Source organism: Dermacentor albipictus, chromosome 7 (genome assembly GCF_038994185.2).
Source record: "Dermacentor albipictus isolate Rhodes 1998 colony chromosome 7, USDA_Dalb.pri_finalv2, whole genome shotgun sequence".
Taxonomy (NCBI): Eukaryota; Metazoa; Arthropoda; class Arachnida; order Ixodida; family Ixodidae; genus Dermacentor; species Dermacentor albipictus.
In genome coordinates, this window is record NC_091827.1 from 54,723,932 (window position 1) to 54,741,107 (window position 17,176).

Here is a 17,176-nt window from a genome sequence, read left to right on the forward strand (position 1 = left end):
AGCTGTGCTTTTTTGCCGTCTCCTTATGATGCCAATTAACTGGCCGAAATCGCATGAACCCATCGAACAGCGACTCTGTTACGCGTGCTAGTGAATACGCAACAAGATGGTAGGCTGCCGCGTCCCTTATTGTCTGGGACTGACGGGAAAAGGGGCCAGGTCGTTCCGCATTCCGCAAGACCCGAAGGGTAGATAGATGTGGGAGGTCCAGGTGAAGCGGGATCACGGAAAAGCGGCTGACACGTCTGAAATATGCGATGTGAAAAGAGAAAACAAGTTTTCGTTTCGACAGTTCGTGAAAGCTGTTATACTTTTCTTTATTAGCCATTTTCAGCTTAGTGTCGCTTGCGGCCAGCTCTGATCACTTTCTTGTGCGCTCAGGCAACGCGGAGCAGTCATTGAGTTTTACCTGTCTTCAAGAGCGCCTCCACCAGAGACGAGAGCGACGCGCCCTCAGCTTGGCTGGGCCACCGCCAAAGATGCTGACGCACTGTGAAGCCGATGCATGGAGCCGTGGCTCCCTTCGCCACGGTTCGCGAGCACGGTTCTTTCGCACGAGGTGCGGTTGAGAGCCCTGCAATACGGTAAGGCATGAGCGCAGTCGCGCAGTTTCATTTCATATTTCGCAAGGTTTCTTCAAGCGGAAGAAAGAATCATCACGCAGGATGTACGTTGCCACTGAAAATTGGAGCGCTTTTCCAATGCCCTTTACAACGCAACGAAACGCGCTTCGCTCTAAAGTGACTATTGAAAAAAATTGCATAACTGACTTTCGGTAATTAACGAACTAAGCGCTATATAAAAATACCCTAAGGAGCGCCACATCAAGACAAACCATATGACCTTGGTTTCATTCAGTTGTGGTTAACCACTTTTTCTAAAATCCTTGGTTAATGTTACGTTAAACATCCTGTATATACATGGTGTTTCTAGGAAGGTACTAAGGGATATTTAAAAATAGCTCTTTTGAAATGAAAGGAAGGTTTCTCTTCGTCGCTCCGTAGTTCCGCTCGTAATTGTGCATTTCCAGATCCAAAAATTGATATTTCTTGTACGGACAGCTCGCTTCGATTTCCCCATTACGATGAGCTCGCTGACACTAAAAGTATAAAAGGTAATGATTGTTCGTAATGAGCGACTAATTACCCCACTTCACTTGTCACCCCATGGTCGCCACTAATGAAGGCATGTTTCAGAAGGAACCACCCTTTGAATTCAAAACGTCAATTCTTTAAGGTTACCTAATGTCCCTGGAGAAACAGCCTTTATATAAGCCCATCGAGTACCCATTTCGTCGTATTCTTCAATTCAGTGCACTCATTCTTGACAAAAGGTACCGCGAATGAGATATTCAGATCATGATGCGATCCTCGCTGCCTTATGTCTGCAAGCATTGTGCGTTACCCATTGACGGGGCACGTGCCGTGCCGGACCGCATTCCTGCATGACCTTCGCAAAGATCTGTCCACCCACCCACGAGGGCAATTATTCTCAGAAGAACGCCTCCGACCGAGCATCTCTCGTTCGCCGCATCGATCGCTTTTCAGAGGCCCGGCACAATACAATACGGTTCGACGATCAGCGTGGGTTTTAATGATGAAAGGGTTCGAGGACGAGTGCAAGTGCATTCCTTTGACCGTGGAAGGTTCCTTCGCACCTTTAATGACGTCCTTTCGTCCTCCAAGTGCTCACGCGGCTGTCGCATGAGCGAGGACGACGGCGCTGGCGAGACGTCCATTAGGGCGTCGTCGTTTGAGAACGTTCGAATCTTGTGTTTTCGTAATGTAAAGAGTGCGATGTCCGAAGACGATCCGCGTCGCGTGGAGTTAAGGCCAGAATACATGGAGCGAACTTTCACGACGAAGTTCGGGCGGCAGAAAATCTGCCGCGGCGCGACGCCGTATGTTCGTCGGGCTGCGCTACATGCAGCGAAGATAGGCCGGCCGCCGCCGGCGAGTCGCTGCGTTGTTATCAGTGTGGCTAGACGAGGCAAATGCGCTGTCGTGAAACACATGACAAAAAAAACTTTAACGACAATTATTATCGCTTTTGAATTACGGAACACTACAAAAACGCGTAAAATTTTGTTTAGAAATTTTTTCTAGTCTTTTTTATGTGTTTGGGACATTCATGTGCCGATGTAGTTTAATGAAAGCGGCGATGCTATGCGTTGTGGCAACACTGGGCGGGTAAACAACTTTCGGCTCCTCGAACACCGCGGCTCTGTTCTGTGGCTCGACGCGCGCGCGGCCGAAGCAAGCAGACCCGAAAGTAGCACACGTGAACTTGCCTAACCATGGCTCTTATTCGGAGCCTCCTCCTTCAGAAGAAGAAATTATTGTTAATGAAGTTAATAGAACTTCAAAGAAAAAAAAGGCAGCGTAAACACTGGGTGCACCAGGTATGGCAACAGAGAAAAAAAGAAGGAGAGTACCACACCGCGGTAAGTACCGGTTTGTGTTTCCTATAATTTGCGAAATTGCCGCTGACATGTAAGTGTAAACAGCACAGAGTGTACTGGTCTGATGCATCACCCTTGTATGAGGCGTTTCATTCAGCAGTTTGTGGCTAAAAACTTCTTGCCGCGCTGGTGGTCTGAGCAATATCAAATGAGTCATCTCCATCCGCCTAGACTCAAGAGTTAGTAATGGACATAGTGCGTCATTCTCCTCCGTCTGATTTCCGATTCGGCGCTAGTGATTACGCCAGCCGTCGGGAGAAATTTTTGTCTTTGGGTGCTGACGGCAGGTGACGTAACCTTTGTAATATGGTGAGGGCCGCGTCGTTGTGTATGTATTTATAGCTTTTGGCAGCTGAGCAAGACTTCATGAATTGCTCCCTTAGAATAAAAAAAGAGAAAAAGAAGGTACATATACCAGTCATAAAGTGCTTTGTAAAAGACTATACATTTAAACAGTTCAATAATGTTCTTGTTTTACTCCAATCGTTCCAGTTCTAAGTCATGAAAAAGGACGCAGACCCCACCATGTTTTTTAGATACTATAGAATGACACCACCCAAGTTCAACGAACTGCACGAACTGGTGAAAAGGGACTTGGTGAAGTCGTTCTTGTGTCGCGAGCCTTTGTGTTCTGAAGAGAGGCTGGCCATCACCCTCAGGTACAGCATCGATTGCAATATGACTAATGCTTTCACATACTAGGGCTCTTCGATTTACAATCTCAGACTCGCCGCGGAATGTTTGCGGGTAGTCCTAGGATTTCCCACGCCACAGGGATATATGTTAAAAACGAATGCTAGACTGCTTCTCGGGGAGTCGACGGTGAGTCCGAGTCTGTAAATCGAAGAGCCCCACTGTTTCACCTCATTGATTGAGCGTTTTTCTATGTGCGCAGGTACCTCTCCTCAGGGAGTGCAATCAAGCAGATTGCAATGAATTTCAGAGTTGCGCCATCAACATGTCGTGTCGTCATTCACCACACCTGCAAAGTTCTCTGGCGGCACTTACAGTCGCTGTACCTACCTGTGAGTATGGCTGGCCTTATTTTTGTTTATACTCTTTTTTGTGAAGCGAATCACGGGCGTAACAGGTATTAAGAGCGTTAAATACTCAGAAGTGAAGTTATTTCTGTTTAAGCGATGTCATGCATTGCAACCTGTTCAAAATGCACTGCTTTCTTGTTTGTGTAACCTAGGAGCCAGGACTTGCCCAATGGCAAAACATCGCTGAGAAATTCAGCAGGCGCTGGAATTTCCCCAATTGCATCGGGGCAGTCGATGGCAAGCACATCCAAATTAAGGCGCCACCAAACTCTGGCAGCAAATATTTTAACTACAAGGTATAGTATTCAAAGTATTTTTTTGCAACGAACTGGTCTGTGCTGCTTCTAATAACGTGAATGACTTTTTACATACTCCAGGGCACATTCTCTATCGTGTTGATGGCGATTGTTGACGCCAGCTACCGCTTCATCATGGTCGACGTTGGGGCTGCAAGCCGGCACGGTGACGGGGGAGTGTTCAAGGCAAGTTCATTCGGAAGGCAGCTTGGAAATGAAGACCTGAACCTCCCAGTACCAGCACGTCTCCCAAACAATAACAACGTTGCACCTCACGTGTTTGTTGGGGATGAGGCATTCCAGCTTCGACCTGATTTCCTGCGCCCGTACCCAGGAAAACACCTGACGCCGACCCAGAGGGTCTTCAACTACAGGCTGAGCAGAGCAAGGTATGGGGAGGGGGTTTCCGGCAAGCCTCCATTCACCATAGGAAGACAACTTGTGCTTCGCTAAACACGGATTACACAAGCATACTGAAGTTTGCCTGTGCTCCTTACTTTCTCTGTATTATTATACTCTGTATTATTCGCACTTTGGTGAACTGCACGTCCCAGTGGGGTTAAAAGAGGAAAGGGTACTAGTAGGAGAAAACAGAGCAACGCAGATATGACATTTACTTGCATTTTAAACACCCATGCAGGTCTGCGGTGGGTCACACCAGATGTCTACATCAACTTTTTGCTGTGCAAAGAAGTTATTCCAACTGAATTTAAAAGATGGTTGCTTGTCAGTAGATTGTTCCTAGCTTTATTTTTAGGAACACTGGAGTTCTTTTTTTTAACATATGCCTTAAAGGCTTTGGCAGCATTTGAACAATCTTTTATTAATGCGCCAAGTGTACTTTTTCCAGGCGCATCGTCGAAAATGCTTTTGGCATTCTGGCTGCACGATGGCGAGTTCTACTTGGCCGCATCAACCTACTGCCCGACAATGCAACTTATGTTGTCCTGGCGTGCGGTGTGCTCCATAACTTTCTGTGTGCGGCAAGTGAGGCAACGTACTGTCCGCCAGGCTATGCAGACCTGGAGGACGACTATGGCAACATTGTTCCAGCTCAATGGAGGACTGAAATCCAGAGGAGAGACTTGCTTGACTTGGAAGCAACACCGTCAAGGAACTATATATAGTGCGAGTGCTGCGGCAACAAGAAACATGTTCGTGCAGTACTTCATGAATGAAGGTGCTGTGACGTGGCAGTGGGCGCATACTGGCCTCCCGCCACCTCAAAAAACTTAGGCACAACACCTGTATGCATGAGGTTTTTATTGAGGTTCTTCGAACGTGTATTTCTTTAAAAAATCTAAGAGTTCAAGTTCCATTTGTGACTTTAGCCTTTTAGGGCAAGAGCGAAACTTTTCTGCCAACAGCTGTCCGTACAAGGCTCCTTTGTCGCTGTTAGCGACTATTTGGGCGTCAACTCTGTCCAGTTCTTGTTCCCACGTGCCCCTGTTTGCCTTCTGGGCTCGCCTCCTCCTCGGAGGTTCTGATACAAGTTTTATGGAGCTGGAGTGTAATGCTGCTGTGTCGTCACTATTCGACGTCCTTGCCTCAACGCTACTTTCTTCTACGAAGCTTGTAGGGGCACTGCAAATCTCGTCCTCCTGTTCTTCCTGCGCTCCTGGACAAAAGAAAAAGCCAAAGCAGCGTAAACATCCTCAGCACTGACTCTAATGATTAATAACTCCAGCCGTAACTTTTACCTCCAGTGTTGTACAATCTCTCGAACACTTCCTCAGCGGTTTCAGTCGCAGCCGGCTGAGAAATGTTGGATATGGTACTGAAAAAATACAACCAGCTTTATAAGAAGCGTGTCGACTGTAGATCGGTGTTTTATGGCATAGAAGAGAGGGCCCTGTGTGTGTGCGTGTGTGTGTGTGAGCGTGCGCGCGAGTACAGACGTTCCTTATTTTAATTTTTCCCATGTTATTACTATTATTGTGGATTGTTTGAGGTGAAAAGGGATCCATTGGGAGCACCTTCATTGTAATTTTGTAATCCTGTATTTTCCCCGTCTAATATTTGTGTATTCGTTTTTTTCCATATTTCAGTTCAGTGATGGCCCAGTACCTGTAGGAGGCTTACATATGTATAAATAAAATAAGTAATGGCACATATGGAAATGTGAGCAATCTGTTTTCATTTGCATTAGCTTGCATACTACCGGTTTGACACAAGCAACTAGCTCGCACGTGCATGATGAAGTACCAGTTGCTTTCATGTATTGTAGAATTCTAACTTTAAATGAGCCAGGTTGCTTCGCCTGTGCAATAACTTTTACACTTAAACAAAACAATTCATTTGCTTGCATGCAAACCTGAAACGACCAAGCCAAACAACTAGAAGGCACTCACCTGGCCACTTCCGCCTGATCTTTTAAGAACTTCAGCAAGGTGAAATAAGGCAAGCTCACGCTTGCATCATTGATTCCCTTCGCGTCACTTGCACCTGAGCCACTCGGGGCGCCGTGTTTGTGCATCCGGTACTTTTTCGTGAATGTATCCCGCAGGCTCTTCCACCTAGCCTGTAGATTTTTTTTCTGGAAGTACAGCAAAATTATTAGCTCACAGCTACCTTCGCGTGCCAGCAACAAGCAAGGGAGCAGCATCAATTTGAATGCTATCACCTGACTACTATCACCTGAATACTATTTCAATGCTATCACACTCCTCTGTCCTTGGCTTGCCGCGGCGAACCATATAGGTGTGCACAAAAAGTATTAACGTAGCTAAGGGTCACGCGCCCAATAGTGGGCCGAAACTGCTGCGCCCAAACACACCCGCGCGCCCAACATCGCCGCACATACAGCTCAGCCTCTTGTAGCGGTTGCAATCTTTCCTGTAGATAATCGTTGCATCGTCGCGCGATTGCATGGGGTCGCTGTTCATTCACTGATTACGAGAGGTAACAACCTTCGTTCGCTCGAGAGAACACGCAACTGGCGTACGGGCACCACCACAGTAACATGCAGGGCGCGCGGCGGTTGGAGTTGAATGTATTTTGACCACGGCGAGCTATGGTGAAAAGTGGGTACTTTGAACGGGTGACACTCCCTTCTTAGCGAGAGCGACATAGTTGCAGAAAGCCCACCCTGCATGCGGAAACATAGAGGCACTAACATTTGTAAACATACCTTGCAGGTCGCATCCTATTTCGGCGGCAACTTCTTCCCATGCCTGAGCCTTCTTTCTTTGATCTTTGTAGTCATAGCGACTGCAGTCCCACAGGATGGCACGCTTCTGAACAGCCGAAATTAACTTGTCGTTAAATTCCAGCCGCGCCGCTTTGGATTCCATGAATACGAAGAGCGGGAGACCGGCGTGAACGATAGAGCGGGATCGGAATGCACGGACAAGCGGGGAAGCGTAGACGGAAGTCGTTTCGGATAGTGAGACCTGATTGGCTCGCTTTGGGGCGCCGCTCGTTTGCCGCTTCCGGTATCGTCGCCGCCCGACGAACTTTTCTGCGCCAGCTAGATCGGCGGCGAACGACGATTTCTCCGCCGCCGCGCTTCGCGCGTACGCCGCCGGGCGTCGAACGCCGACTATTCGTCGCATATTCGCTCCATGTATTCTGGCCTTTACGCGCACGTCAGCAGAGAAGCCTGTAATCAGCGTCAATCGCGATTTCGGCTGAGAATTAATACTCCCACTGGCCGTCGCGTGTGTTGTTTTTGTGCGTTTGTGCGTGCACGAGTGTGGCGCGCGTAGCGGAAAATTGAATTGCGCACGCGCGATATTAAACAATCTCATTTTACGTTCTCATTCTGGCAACCGTCTATAGGCACGAAATACCCTGCGCCTGGCTTCATGCATGGTATTTCAAACAGAAGTACACCTCTAAACAGCTACGGAGGGCGTTTATATTTATAACAGCGCTCATTTACGATGTATCTTTTGGTAGGCTTGCCCCTCGCGTTGTACTGCAACAAAGGTCGCCGGTCCTTTTTGGAGGTTTACACACTGCGCGCGCGGTGCCTTCCTCATGAAAAAAATTCAGCACGTAGATAACGTCTCCGCAAGGAAGCTATCCTGAGAGCACTGTTTGGGAACGAGAAAGCCTGAGCAAATTACGGCGATTATATACGTGCAATGAAATCGCGCTTCAGTGACTGTAATGTATGTTGTAGACTGATCGAATGAAAGAGTTGTGGCTGAATCTGTTCTGTTCAAGCACTTGTAGGCTGCTAATTCCGAAATTCACGTTAGTGTTTAGCTGCGGAATGCGTCATTAAAGCGGCAACAATTTTTAAAGAAATGCCCTATAGTAAAACATTCAGGAGTGGTTTAGTAGCTAGCCGTGTTTGTATCGCCATAAGGAACTCGCAGGTGACTGAAAAGCTCAGAAAGTACAAATATTGGACGTCTTTCACCTAGCCACTGATCTTACTATTTCTTAGTCTTTTTTGGGGAAAGGGGGCAGTTTCACTGCAGGATTTTTTTTTCGTTACAGCAGTTCCCGTATTTGTTTCATGATACTAACTCACCTGAGTGTTCAAGCAAAATAGTGACCGCGTAATGGACGTCGGCTAAGGATCAGAATATTCCGTAATGCGACTTCTGACGAAATATTATCTCCGCCTACCTATACATCCTCTGCAATTAGGCGCGCATAGGTAGCGCACTTCTTTTGCACCAGTGTTCCGGCATTGATCGCCTTCTGAGACGAGTTAGAATACAGCATGTTGGCTAATTCGCGCAGCTTTAAGGATGAAACGACAATGTCGTAAAGCCGTATCCCCTTTCCGAGGACGAGCTTTTTGTGGTTAAAGCACTCGGACCACAGCGCGTACGAAATTTCTCTGAGCAGGGCGGCAATAAAGCCGTGAAAGCGGAATACGTGCCAGCTGTCTTTAGTTCTATGCACCGTAGTTTAGAATGCGCCCTTATCGTCCACGGGAAACTGCGAAACTGCGAAACCCTCTGATCCATATTATAATAAGGCCTGTCCTTCTTTATGCTGAACTCCTTTGATCTCATCGAGAGCCAACGAATAGGCGCTTTCGCTAATGCAGTACCTTCATCGCTCACGAAATATTGCAGGGAGTGGAAATAAAACATTTCCTACGACCAGAAAGCTTCACCTTGTCCGTGTAAGTATCGCAATTTGCGGAATAGTGGGAACATCGATGATAATAGCACTGACTGTGGCGCAAACTGGTGAAGACAAGTTGAATTTCCTACGTTGCAAAGCTTCTATTACAATAATGGGTGGTTTGGTGCTGCAGACTTGCAGGTGTGAATGCATGTGCTAGTTGCTTTTGTAAGGACGTCGGCAATGTCAATATAACGAATGTGCCTTTTGTTTTCTTTCTACAAGAATAAAATGTCGCAATCTAAACAGCCACGAGCTGTTGACGATCGATATTGCTGCTGCATTGACTCTGTTCCGCAATAAAGCCAAGTGGAACATACACAGAGACCGTTTTATAGACAAGGAGGAACTTAGCCTCGAAGAAGCTCACCTTGCAACGCTGCTGCTCGCACTGGCATGTGCGGATTGCTTTTTCTCCCAACAGCAGCAGTAGCTTGGAACGAAATAAACGCGTCTTTGCTTGTTCTGTTACGAGTTCATCTGTGATTGCTGCAATGTCTGATGACTACAAGCAAAGGCGCAAACACTGTGCTGTATTCGGCTCCGAAATTGGCTTTCGTAAGCGAATGTGAAATGCATCTTCCGCCGCGGCGGCTACGTTGTCTCTGCTGCTCGGTTGCAGACAAGCGTCGGCTTTTGATTGCCAGCGTAAAGAGAAAGGGCTTGACGCCATCAGCTTCCCCGCGTGCAAAGGGTTTTGTTTACAGTGAACGCGCGAAATCGGCATCCGTGATCAAACTGGGATGTGAACCAAAGCTGCGTATTCGAGCCGGTGAACTAGTCCCAATGAATGAAGTCAACTATTCCTTATATGAAAGTTATTCTGCTCAAAGTTGCTCGAAGATTACCCTGCTTGGCAACCGACGTTCTGGTGGAGGTTGTAACAGTACTGGTAGTACTGGTAGTACTGTTACAGTACTGTTACTACCAGTACTGTAACAGTACTGGTTGTAACAGTACGTGCCAACGAAGAACATGAAGGAGTATTCTTTTTCGATCTATAACCAAAACCAGGCCTACCCTGTGTCGACCACCCCAAGTTCACACGGGCTGTCCCGCGATTCTGAATCGCGTTGGCAAGCAGCCTGGCCTACTCCGAGCATCGCGCACCGTATTGCTTCAGAAGAACAAGGCTTAGTTAATTTTTCAGCTCTGTCGAGTAGGCGAGCTGCCCTCGCACAGGCAACGCCCGAGATAAGAGTGCGTATATTCTTCCAAACAGGACGCGTGCGCCTGCTGGATGGCGGCATTTCATCGCAGCCACTGTCAACGGGTCGCGTTATCAAGTACTTCATAATAACCACCCTTCGAGTCGAGTTCCATTACAGTTTCTTTGTTTCTTTTTTGCTTTGTGATGTTTGACGCCCGAGTGCCACGTAAATAATGCTTAGAGAATCGCACTTCAACAATTTCAGAACCAAAGCTAGAAAAACGCGTTTCCTCAGAGCTTCCCTAGTTCATTCATTCACAAAACTTTATTAGTGTCCTGAAGCCCGGTCTGTTCAGACCGAGGCGGGCCGCGTCCACATCGGCACCGCCAGGCAGGGCCTTATGGCGTCATCGTGGACCCTCTGGACAGCCCGTAGCTGATCATGATATGAAGGGCTTGTTATCAACTTGTGCCAGTAAAGCCATTTTTCCTCGGGGTCGGCGAGAGTCGCGGGACAGCCCGCCAGCATGTGTCTGGTGTCAATGATGATGTCAATGATGTCAATGATGTTGGCTCGTGTGGCACACCAGATGACACACAGAGACACTTCCGATTGTTGTTACCTAAATCATGCGTTCAAGGATAGACATACAACAATAATACTTTGTGACATATGTTACGGATACTAAATGTTCAGACTTGACTCGCCTCCTATTTCTGTCCCGGGCAGAACTGTTGTCAACGCCTCTAGGCCCGTTACCTTTCGATTTTGCGGCTACATCGAGGCTCAAAGATTGGTAATCACATGCTAAGAAAGTTGCCCAATCGCAAAACATTGTTGAGACCTCTTGGGAAAACGCTAAAACTTGCCGATTGTCGTCAACAGCACGTTCACTGTGTGCCCGCCAGCGCAATCCCACATATATAGCATGGTGCCAGACGATAGGCGGCGCTATATGTGATCGCAAAATGGCGGCACCCTCGATAAAACAGTCTATAGCGACAGCGCAAAAGTATCGTGTGTTTTGGAAAGTAAACAGCTGCTGAATTTGAGCAGTACTCGATTTCGCTGCGCAAATAGTCAGCATTCACGATTTTCACGCAATATCTCTCCCGTTCACGGGCATGAGGCTAGAAGAGTGTTGAGTCTGAAAGCGGCCCTGTGCATTCTTTGGGTGCTCCCCACGAAGCAGGCCCTTCATCAGCGCTCGCCTAGACGGCGACGGGGCCCGACACCGAATCTTACGCACAAACTAACAACAAGTAGGCAACAACAACCGCCACCCTCCATGCAAGCGGTAACGATCGCGCAGGCCAGTCTCTTGACCCTGATAAGCTGTCTGTAACGGACAGCCCGGAAACAGTGTCGCTGATTTTCGTGGAAGGAGCTTGAACCCCTGTTTCCAGATTTCCTCGTCCTTGCTTCCAGGGTTGGGTACCAGAGGCGGAGTCCAGAAAGGCGGTGCGGCCAAGGGTGGGATTTCGCGAACGGTTCGGCCCCCATGATTGGATGAGACGCAGTCACCAGATTCCCTCCTCTGGTTAGCCAGTGAAAACGACCGTTTTTAAAAGCGGACGCCTTCGGCGGAGTGAGGTCTGTGCTGATATGGGTTGTGCTCAGAGCTGTAGTGATCAGACATGTACTGTGCTCCGACGTGGTGTGTGTGCCCATACCTGGAGCCGGTTGTTTGAAAATGCAAAATAAACCAAGTTATCGTTTCCTTCAACCTCCCGACGTTATCCCCTCACCAACAAACACCTCTCAACGAAACAGACGGCGACGAAGGCAAGCGAGTACCAGCATGACCCCCGAATCCGAACCACGAACCCTGACATGGATCGAAACAATAGATATCCGCACAACTTGCAAAGCGACTTTCGCATGGTTCTTACAAGTCGACTGATTAGGGCGGATAGTTGCAAATGGTGCTCATTTCTATAGGTGACGTTAGCGGTGGGATCAGAGCAGTGAGGTTGGCAGCACAGGCTGCCTGCCCCTACGTTTTCACTGCTAAACGGGTAAACGCCCAATCAGTGTGTTATCAGAATATTGAAAGCTGCTTAAAGTTATCGAAGATAGATAATTGCCACAGAGAAACTGAATAATTAATATGATGTCAAATGTCGATACTATAGAAAAGTGATTGAATTCGGGTTGACTTGTTATGAAAAAATATTAAAACAATGAAAGAATGAAGAAAGAACATATAGTACGTGCGGCATTGTAGAGTACTCTTGAGAAATGGCTTTTCCTAGTAAACACAAGCATTATTGTATGCGAAATTTAGCCTTCGTTTCCTAGTAAACGGCCTTGTATGATTCAGAAGCACGTTGGATGTACGTGCAGGCGATGCGAAAACGAGCGCTGAAGACGGAGAAATGATGGCTTCAGGATGAAACTTTGCATATGGGTAGGTAAATTGCTGTATATTCTACTGGCGTGTCTTGAAATCGCTGCAGTCCAACTAAACAACGGACTCAATAGGCGACAATTGCTACTCACATTGCCGTAGCGTAGAATATGTTCTCATGTGTCGTTTCCAGGTGGCGGCATTAGCGGGTTTCAGTAGGTAAAATACAATGACGTCAACTGCGTGTTATCACCACATGAAACTACTGAGACTACTAGATTTTCACCATCAAGGTGCAGCATCTCATCTGCGTAATTTGTTACCGTAGAGGCTGCCTCACTTCTCTCCTCGCAAATTTTTTTTTCACGAACAAAGAAAAAGCAATAGAAAAAAAGGAGAACGAGTTGCGTGATACTTGCAGTGAGTCAAGCCGGTATTGTAGTGAGGGCGAAGTAATAAAGAACCACAGCGGAAAGACCCGCGCGACCTTCAAAACTTTTCGGAGGTAGGGTATTAGCGCAAGAACGAATGAAAATGGGAGAGTCTGCAATATACGCGATTCTCATCGGGGCGTATCGCGGAGTTTCCGTTATGAGTTCTGCTCCGTAAAGGTAAGAATACGCCGCGCCATTCTCACTGATGACAAAAGCACAAGGAAACAAGCTACAGACATGAAGGAAACATTTACAGGAGAGGGAAGTTTCCGACTGCCTGTTCATTCCGGAAACCCAGCGCCATACGAAATGAGATTCAGACAACCAACTTCATTTTTTTTCTCTTTCGCATGAGTCTTACAAAGTTGATAAAATAAAGACTAACACTGGGTTCCACTCGCGGTGGGAGACATGGATGTCAATTATCGGGTTGCTCAGCTGAGCAAATGAGATATGTCGCTTTCTTTCTTTCTTTCTTTTTTTTTTTGCTCTGGGCTCAACAAATTAGAAACTCGCGCATGGTGTCAGATGGTGCTGTAATGAAATGTACCTTTGGGATAACGAAGTCGGAGCGCTTAAAACAAATTGCGCCGGTCTCTGAACATGAGCAGAGACACGGAACGTAGGAAGCGTTTCACAGTATTAAGAAATAAAAAATGATGCCGCTGATCACTTCAAGGACTAAATGATGAACGGGAGACCGACGTACAAGCGTGTTCGCTTAAGCTGGTCTAATCTATGAAGCCATTTGCCTGAAGATGTCGTCAAAGCTGTGCATGCGTGGACGTTAAGATTTAAGCTTCATTCAGGTAAAAAAATAAAAGGCTGCAACACGGATATTGCAACCGATTGCAAATGATATGTCTTCCGCTGTTAAATTTCTGGTCCTTGCGCTAGATAGTTCATTATAAAGCTAAGTGGCGAAACTCTGTTTGCTCTGCATGCTACGTTGGTGCGGGTAGAGAGAGAGAGAGAGAGAAGGGAAGACGGAAAGGCAGGGAGGTTAACTAGACTGAGTCCAGTTTGCTACCCTACGCGTGGGGAGGGGAATGGGGAGTGAAAGAGAAAGAGAGAGAACTTAAGTGTAGGTTGTCTATAGTCGGGCACTCAAGTCCGTCGCCTTAAGGTAGCGAAAAAGCGCTCTAACTGCTTTTTGGGCCAATGAGCTGTGAGGCCAGGCTCCCAAGATCTTCGCTTCCGTGAATGGCCTGTCATCCAGTCTATTTAATGCACACTGGAGAGTCTCACGTTGATTATCGAAGCGAGAACAGTGGCACAGAAGGTGGCTGATGGTCTCTTCACACTTGCACTTAGCGCACATTGGTGAATCCGCCATTCCAATGCGGTAGCTGTAGGAGTTGGTGAATGCTACTCCTACCCACAGCCGACACAGCAGTGTTGCGTCACGTCGTGGAAGGTTCGCTGGTAATGTAAGTTTTAGTGATGGGTCGAGACTGTGTAAACGACACTTAGAGTTCTGTGGTGTATGCCAGCAACCTAATGTGATTGCACGAGCAAGACTGCGAAGCTCTCTTGCAGCGTCGACTCTGGATAAAGGTATAAGGACTGTCGGTGAGCCAGCCTGGGCACGTCGGGCAGCGTCATCGGCGAGGTGATTACCAACGATGCCACAGTGTCCCGGCAGCCACTGAAATATGATGTCATGTCCTCGTTCAGATGCGCAATGGCAGGTTTCGTTGATTTGTGACACCAGCTGTTCATAATTGCCACGTCGTAAGCTTCGCAAGCTCTGGAGGGCTGCTTTCGAGTCACAAAATATTGCCCATTTGTTGGGCGGTTCTTTTTCAATGTATTCGACAGCAGCGCGAAGAGCGGCCAGTTCAGAACCTGTAGATGTCGCTACGTGAGAAGTTTTGAACTTGATGACGACCGATTGAGATGGTAGAACAACGGCGCCCGTAGAATTTTCGGACACGGAACCATCCGTGTAAACATGAATTCGGTTAGCATATGAAAAATGTAGAAGTTCCAATGTGGTCTGCTTGAGAGCCGCGGTGGGCAGGCTAGCTTTCTTCACTATTCCTGGAACAGCAAGGTACACAGGAGGCTTCTTCAAGCACCACATAGGGGATGGCGTTCTTGTTGCGGGTGAGTGCCTCAAAGACAAAGAGTGCCGGTTAGCCGCAATCGATCTGGAGAACGCTGCCTTGGGTCTTTTCTCAGGCAAGTGAGCGAGATGGTGGTCAGGGACTCTGGATATATGGCGAACATGCGCCCGGAGTGTGTCGATATCTATATAGGTCCTTATTAGGTTGTCTCTCGCGAGGGCAATTCTTGCCACGATTGAAGCATTTCGAGGTAGCCCCAGACATGTTCGAAGGGCTTGGCCTTGAATGCTCTGTAGGACATGGATGCTAGTTTTGTTAGCATTGGACAGCACTGGTGTGCTGTATCGCAAGTATCCTAGGAAGAGCGTCCTGTATAGTTGAAGCATAGATGCCACGGATGTGCCCCACGTTTTACCGGCAAGAAACCTTAGTATATGGGAGATAGAAGTAAGCCTCTTCTTCAAGTATGAGATGTGGGGGCTCCATGAAAGGTCTCTGTCTATAATAACGCCTAGGAATCGGTGAGTTTTTGCGTACGAAATTGGTTGGTGGTCAATAGAAATGGGGTACCAGGTCATGGGCTTGTGGGTAAAGGCGACTAAGGCGCACTTCTCGGTCGAAATGCTTAGGCCTTGCGCACGCAGGTACGATGATGTTAGAGTCACTGCTTTTTGGAGCCGTGCGCGCACCTGGAGACGTGTAACTGCCGAGGCCCATATGCATACGTCGTCAGCATATATCGAGAGGTTTACTGTATGCGGTAGAACGTCGGCAAGGCCAAGGATTGCAAGGTTGAACAAGGTGGGGCTAAGAACCCCACCCTGAGGGACGCCACGATAAGTGTAATGGTCAGTAGTTCGGCCATCTGCACTGTGCACAAAGAAGGATCTTTTGAATAGATAGCTCCGAATCCACCGAAACATGCGTCCACCAATTCCATTATTTTCCAGGGCATCAAGGATGGCTTCATGCGTTACATTGTCGTAGGCGCTTTTCACGTCGAGGAATAGTGCAACCGGTATACGCTTGTGGTGTTTTTCTTGTTGTACAGACGTGACTAGATCGATGACGTTGTCAATAGACGAACGGCCTCTTCTAAAACCAGCCATGGCATCGGGGTATACGTTGTGGCGCTCAAGATACCATTCTAGGCGGGTGAGAATCATTCTTTCCATGACCTTCCCAACACAGCTGGACAGCGCAATGGGTCGGTAGGACGCTAGGTCAAGTGGCGACTTTCCAGGCTTCAGGAGTGGTATCAAGCGGCTGGACTTCCACCGCTCAGGAATGACGCCATCAGTCCATGACTGGTTATAACATTCCAGAAGTCTGCTTCGGCCATCTTCACCTAGGTGGCATAAAGCAGCGTAGGTGATGCCGTCTGGTCCTGGCGACGATGAGCGCCTGCATGAGGCCAGAGCAGCGTCCAATTCCTCAAGTGAGAAGGACACATTCAATTCCGGGAAGCGTGTCGCAGGAACCTCACCCAGAATTTCGCCACTGATGGTGACCACACTGCCCGCAGTCTTCACACAGAAGTCTTCGGCTATATCGACCTGTGAGCGGCCTTGATAGAGGGCTAGGGATGAGAATGGGTGTCGTTGCTGTGGAGACGAGCCAAGGCCGCGCACCGTCCTCCATATGATAGACAGTGGCTTGCGGGGGTCAAGTGATTCGCAGAACGTCTTCCACCGTTGTTCCTCCAGCCTGTCCATACGACGTTGGATTTTCTTCTGTATACGTCGAGCGACTCTAAGGTCATGAATTGACTTCGTGCGCCTGTATCGCCTCTCGGCTCTTCTGCGAATGGTTCGAAGTCGCTCAAGCTCCATGTCAAAATCCGTACGTTTTTTAGCGGATGTAAATGTGTACTTAGACGATTCCAGTACACTTGTAATAAGATTCTCAATGGTGCCGGTAAATCCTTCTTTGCATGCCTCTTCCACCTTTGTCTTATACGTTGACCACCTTATATATACTTGTCGGGAAGTACAAGAGGAGAAGCTTCCGAATCCAGTGATACTTAAGTAGGTGGGAATATGGTCACTACCATGAGTCTCGATGTCAGAGAACCATCGAACATTTTGATCAAGTTGCCGTGACACCAAGGTCAAGTCTAAGCAACTGTTGTAGTTCGAACCACGCAAGTACGTCGGACTGCCATCGTTCATAATGCTAAGTTCATGGTCGGAAGCAAATTCCACAAGTTTCCGGCCCCTCGAATCTATTCTGGAGCTTCCCCAAGCCAAGTGATGAGCATTAAAGTCTCCCGTGATAATCC

At 47.8% G+C, this 17,176-nt stretch overlaps 2 long non-coding RNA genes across 2 annotated transcripts; one reads left to right on the top strand and one right to left on the bottom strand.

The window, feature by feature from the left end:
* Nucleotides 1-3,368: 3,368 nt before the first annotated feature.
* Nucleotides 3,369-3,944, top strand: LOC139047641 (uncharacterized). Its single transcript, XR_011507279.1, has 3 exons — nt 3,369-3,486; nt 3,657-3,800; nt 3,882-3,944. It is a non-coding gene; the product is annotated as an uncharacterized lncRNA (long non-coding RNA).
* Nucleotides 3,945-5,041: 1,097 nt separating this feature from the next.
* LOC139047447 (uncharacterized) lies at nt 5,042-6,190 on the bottom strand. Its single transcript, XR_011507157.1, has 3 exons — nt 6,152-6,190; nt 5,501-5,577; nt 5,042-5,418 (listed from the first exon to the last, which is right to left on the bottom strand). It is a non-coding gene; the product is annotated as an uncharacterized lncRNA (long non-coding RNA).
* Nucleotides 6,191-17,176: the final 10,986 nt, after the last annotated feature.